Raw genomic sequence first — 6,404 nt, 5'->3', positions numbered from 1 at the left:
AATTGACCATATATGTGAGGGTTTATTTCTGGGATTTTTATCCTATCCCATTGCTCTATATGTCTGTCCCTAATACCTATACCATACTGTTTTACTTACTGTAGCTTTGTAGTAAGTTTCGAAGTTCAGAATTCTGAGTCCAAATTTATTCACTTCTTTCAAGATTGTTTGCATTAACATGGGTCTCCTGAGATTTTATATGAATTTTAGGATAGGTTTTTAAAGAGAGTCATTGAAATTCTGATATGGATTACATTGAATCTGCAGATTATTTTGGGTAGTATTCTCATCTTAATGATAGTATTAAGTCTTCCAATCCATAAACACAAGATGACTTTGTAGTTAATTAGGTCTTGTTTAATTTCTTTCAGGAATGTTTTATAGCTCTCAATGTACAAGTCTTTTGTCTCCTTGGCTAGATTTATTGCTAATGATATAATTTTTAATTAATTTAATTTTTATAGGTCTCACTTAGGAAAGTATGCACCAAACACATTCACATTTCTTTTTTTAAGCAAATGACAAAGACCCAGTTTACCAGTTTCACTTTTTTTAAACATAAGATTAATGTTAGTCAAAACTTGTCTACGTTGCCAGTATTCATACACAACTAGAAAAATCCTCAATTTACATCAAACCAGACATGTATTATGATTAATACATTAATAATTTTCACTACTGAATACTAAAAATAATTGACACTGACACTACTTAGCTCACATTTCAAACACAATGGAAAAGCAGGTCTGGCTGGTGTTAGTGAATGAAAGTGTCGGGGCCACCTTGGATTACATTTAATAAAAAAAACAAAGTACTTACAGAGATTTACAACAATTTTAAAGATAAAAAAAATGCTTCTATCATGTAGTCCCAACAATAAACTCAAAAGTCAAAAACAAATAGGGGCTCTGATAAGCTGTTTATAAAATCTTTAGATGAAGTGCACTTATACTGAGAATTAAATTCTTTTGAAATCTTCAAAAAATGTTCCTGTTAATCCTCAAATGGTGCTTGTTATAGTTTAACATTTCTGTTAACTGCATGCATTGAATTACTTATTACCAAGCATAGCTGCTGCTCCTTACCATTTATTGTTAAGGACTTTAACTGGACCTCTTTAATTTCTCTTTCTTGAGCATTTTTGACAATTCAATTGTAGTGATTTCTCTGCCACAAACCATTTTAGTAGAAGTTGATATAGATTTAAAGTTGCTCATCCCACTACCACCAAATGACATGGAAGAAAATAAAGTGAGTCTCCAAATTTCTGACCTAATAAACAAAAGGAAGAAAATCCTGAATCAAAAGGGGAAAAAAAAAAAACACCTCCAAAAAAAAAAAAAAAAAAGGAAATCCACTGAAGGAAGAGAAAAACAATCCTGTTCCTTGGCTCCTGCTCCCACGGTGAAGGGGCTCCTTCCATTCCCAGAAAAGTCCTCAAAAGGATTTCTGAGGAAATCGAATGAAAACAGGTGTCTTCCACCAAAAAATTCCCTGAAAAAGTCATCTGGATTATGAAATGTGAAGCCAAACTCAAGCCGACTGTCAAAATGACTTCCATTTCCACCTCCATAATTTAATCTTTCTTTGCATATTTGTCATAGATGTCCCATTTTTTACACATCATATGCCTCAGCTACTTGTTTGAATTTTCTCTCTGATTCTTCTTTATTCTTGGGATTTTAATCTGCATGCCACTTCAGTGCCAGTATTCAATATGCCTTTTTAATATTCTTGGCTGAGACATGTCTCTGCATGCCTAGAACTTCATAGTAATTCACATGTTTTAACAGGCTGTTGGAATGAGTCTGAGGATGCAGGAGCAATTAGCAGAAAGGAGAAACAATGGGGTGGCAGCCTGGGTCTCCCCTTGGTTCTGGCATGGCTGCTCTGGTGAAAGTGTCAGAGGCCACAGCTTCTCCTGCTTTACTCTCCTTAGATCTAATATTTTAAAATATTATTATAAATGGAACTGAATTCTTCATTTTTGGAATGTTTGTTGCTGGTGTATAGAAATATAAGTGATTTTTATGTGTTCATCTGCAACTTTAAAGAATTTGTTTTTTGTTTCTAGTAGCTTCTAGTGGATTCTTTAGGGCTTTCTAAAAATTGGATCATATAATCTATGAATATAGGTAGTTTTACTCCTTTATTTCCAATTCTGATGCCCTTTTCATTTTTCTTTTCTAATAGCTCTGACTAGTACTTCTGGTAAAACATTGAATTGCAAAGGGTGAAGGTGGGCATCTTTGTCTTGCTAGTGACCTTAGGAGTATAGTTTTCATTGTTTCACCATTGAATATGATATTAACTGTGGGGTTCTCATAAATGCCCTCTCTTATGTTGAGAAATTTCCCCTCTGTTCCCAGTTTTCTGAGAGTGTATATCACGAAAGCATGTTGGATTTTGTCAAATGCCTTTCCTGAATCAATTAGGATGGTCATGAGGATTTCTTCATTTGCTCTATTCATCTGATATCTTACATTGATTGATTTCCTTATGTTGAAACATGCTCACGTAGCTGAGATAAATTCCACTTGGTCATGGTGAATGATTCTTTTAATATGCTACTGGATTTGGTTTGCTGATATTTTTTGAATACTTTTGCATCTATATCATAAAGGATATTGATTTGTAATTTTCTTTCCTGTAATGTCTTTTAATTAAGATTTATTTATTTGAGAGAGAGAGTGGGAGGAGAAGGGGAGAAGGAGAGGAAGGAAGAGGATCTCCAGCAGACTCCCTGCTGAGCAAGGAGCCCCACGATCCCACAACCCTGAGATCATGACCTGAGCTGAAACCAAGAGTCAGATGCCCAGCTGACTGAGCCACCCAGGTGCCCCTCTTGTAGTGCTTTTATTTGGCTTTGGATCAGAGTAATGGCAGCCTTACTGGTTAAGTTACCAAGTGTCCTCTTCTCTTTAATTTTTTAAAAGAATTCTAAAAGTACTGTATTATATCTTTTTTTAATAATAATTTTTATTATGTTATGTTAGTCACCATACAGTACATCCCTAGTTTTTGATGTAACGTTCCATAATTCATTACTTGTGTAGAACACCCAGTGCACCATGCAATATGTGCCCTCCTTAATACCCATCACCGGCCTATCACAATCCCCCACCCCCCTCCCCTCTGAAGCCCTCAGTTTGTTTCCCAGAGTCCACAGTCTCTCATAGTTCATTCCCTCTTCTATTTACCCCCCCCTTTATTCTTCCCTTCCTTCTCCTACCGATCTTCCTATTTCTTATGTTCCATAAATGAGTGAAACCATAAGATAATTGTCTTTCTCTGCTTGACTTATTTCACTTAGCATTATCTCCTCCACTCCTGTCCATGTTGCTGCAAAGGTTGGGGAATCATTCTTTCTGATGGCTGAGTAATATTCCATTGTATATATGGACATCTTCTTAATCCAGGCATCTGCTGAAGGGCATCTCGACTCCTTCCACAATTTAGCTATTGTGGATAATGCTGCTATGGACACTGGGGTGCATATGGCCCTTCTCTTCACTATGTCTGTATCTTTGGAGTAAATACCCAGTACTGCAATTGCTGGATCATAGGATAGCTCAATTTTTAACTTTTGAAGGGACCTCCACACTGTTTTCCAAAGTGGCTGTAACAACTTGCATTCCCACCAACAATGTAGGAAGGATCCCCTTTTTCCACATCCTCTCCAACATTTGTTGTTTCCTGCCTTGTCAACTTTTGCCATTCTAACTGGTGTAAGGTGGTATCTCAATGTGGTTTTGACTTGAATTTCCCTGATGGCTAATGATTTTGAAAATTTTTTCATGTGTCTGTTAGCCACTTGTATGTCTTCATTGGAAAAGTGTCTGTTCATATCTTCTGCCCATTTTTTTATTTGATTATTTGTTTCCCATGTATTGAGTTTGAGAAGTTCTTTGTAGATCTTGGATACCAGTCTTTTATCTGTAGTGTCATTTGCAGATATCCTCTCCCATTCCGTGGGCTGCCTCTTAGTTTTTTTGACTGTTTCCTTGGCTGTGCAGAAGCTTTTGATCTTGATGAAGTCCCACAGGTTCATTTTATCTTTTGTTTCTCTTGCCTTTGGAGATATGTCATGAAAAAATTTGCTGTGGCTGATGTCAAAGAGGTTGCCTATGTTCTCCTCTATGACTTTGATGGATTCCTGTCTCACACTGAGGAACAAACAGCCCTTAAATTTGTGTGGAACCAGAAAGGGCCCCGAATCACCAAGGAATTGTTGAAAAGGAAAAACAAAGCTGGGGGCATCACGTTGCCAGATTTCAAGCTATACTACAAAGCTCTGATCACCAAGACAGCATGGTACTGGCACAAAAACAGACACATAGACCAATGGAACAGAATAGAGAACCCAGAAATGGACCGTCGGCTCTTTGGGCAACTAATCTTTGATAAAGCAGGAAAAAACATCCAGTGGAAAAAAGACAGTCTCTTCAATAAATGGTGCTGGGAAAATTGGACAGCTATATCCAAAAGAATGAAACCTGACCACTCTCTCACACCATACACAAAGATAAACTCCAAATGTATTATATCTTCTTTAAATATTTGGTAGAAATCACCAGTGAAGCCATATAACTCTGGATTTTATTTTGTTGGGGGTTTTATATTAGTTATTCAATCCCTTTACTTATTATGGGTCTATTGAGATTTTCTATTTCTTCTTGAGTTAGTTTAGATAAGTTGTGTATTTCAAGGAATTTGTCCATTTTTCTGTTATCTAATTGGTTAATGTACAATTTTTCATACTGTTTCCTTACAATTCATTTAATTCTGTTAAAGTCAGTAGTAATGCTGCCACTTTCATTTCTCATTTTAGTTATTTGTATCTTCTCTTCTTTTTCTCAGTTTAGCTGACCATTTGGTGATTTGGTTTTTCTTCTCAAAGAATCATCTTTTGATTTTGTTGATTTTCTTTATTGTTTGCTTAGTCTTTATTTTGTTTATCACTACTTTAATCTTTATTATTTCCTTTTTTCTGTTAGCTTTGGGGTAGTTCACTCTTCCTTTTCTGGTTCCTTCAGCGTTGAAGTATATTGATTTGAGATCTTTATTCTTTTTTGATGTAGACATTCCCAACTATAAATTTCCCTCTGAGAACTGTTTTGTCTGCATCCCATCATTTTGATATGTTGTGTTTTCATTGACACTTGTCTCTAGGTATTTTCTAATTTCCCTTGTGAATCCTTCTTTTACCCATTAATTGTTTAAGAGTGTGTTTAATTTTAATATATTTGTGAATTTTCTAGTTTCTTCTGTTATTGATTTCTAACTATCCTGTCATGGTCAGTTAATACATTTTGAATCATATCCATCTTTTTTACATCAATTGAGACTTGTGGTTTACTATGTACTCTACACTGGAGAATGCTCCTTGTGCATGTGAGAAAATGTTTATTCTCCTATTCTTGAGTTCAGCCTAATTTATATGTCTTTTAGGTTTATTTGATCCAGTGAGTTTGAGTCTCTTCTTTCTTTACTTTTCTCTTTGGTTGCTCTATCCATTATAGAAAGTAGAGTATTGAAGCCTCCACCTTCTTATTGAAGAATGTCTGTTTCTCCCTTCAGTTCTGTTCATTTTTGCTTCATATATTTTGAAGATCTATTATTAGGAGGTGATTGTTATGTCTTCCTCATATAGATGGCCAAAAAACACATGAAAAGATATTCAACATCACTAATCATCAGGGAAATGCAAACCAAAACCACAATGAGATATTACCTCATGCCTGTCAGAATGGCCAGAATCAAACAGACAAGAAACAACAAGTGTTGGTAAGATGTGGAGAGAAATGAACCCTTAGTGGGAATGTCAATTGGTACAGCCAAGTGGAAAACAGTATGGAGTTTCCTCAAAAAATTAAAAATAGAAATACCATATGATCCAATAATACCACTACTGGGTATTTACCAAATTAAACTAAAACACTAACTTGAAAAGATATATCTATATACCCCTTTGTTCATTGCAGCATTATTTACAATAGCCAAAATATGGGAGTAATCCAAGTGGAAGTTGTGGTACACACACACACACACACACACACACACACACGAATAAAAGTTACAGCATAAGGAATATATTCAATGATATTTTGATATTGTTGTATGAGGACAGATGGTAGGAATTTTTTAGAAGTTTTTATTTAAATTCCAGTTAGTTAACATACAGTTAGTATGTTAGTTATATTAGTTTCAATTGTACAATTTAGTGATTCAACACTTAAATGCGACACCCAGTGTTCATCACAACAAGTGCACTCCTTAATCCCCATCACCTATTTAACCCATCCCCCCACTCACCTCCCCTCTGGGAACCATCAGTTTGTTCTTTATATTTAGGAGTCTATTTCTTGGTTTGCCTCTCTCTCTCTTTCCCCCCCCTTTGCTCA

At 35.6% G+C, this 6,404-nt stretch overlaps 1 pseudogene; it reads right to left on the bottom strand.

Moving 5' to 3' along the window:
- Positions 1 to 681: 681 nt before the first annotated feature.
- LOC113246587 (dnaJ homolog subfamily B member 6-like) lies at positions 682 to 2,471 on the bottom strand (annotated as a pseudogene).
- Between the last annotated feature and the right edge of the window lie 3,933 nt (positions 2,472 to 6,404).

This window comes from Ursus arctos, chromosome X (assembly GCF_023065955.2).
Source record: "Ursus arctos isolate Adak ecotype North America chromosome X, UrsArc2.0, whole genome shotgun sequence".
Classification (NCBI taxonomy): Eukaryota; Metazoa; Chordata; class Mammalia; order Carnivora; family Ursidae; genus Ursus; species Ursus arctos.
The sequence above is the reverse complement of the archived record's forward strand: the minus strand, read 5'-3'. Positions and strand labels throughout refer to the sequence as shown.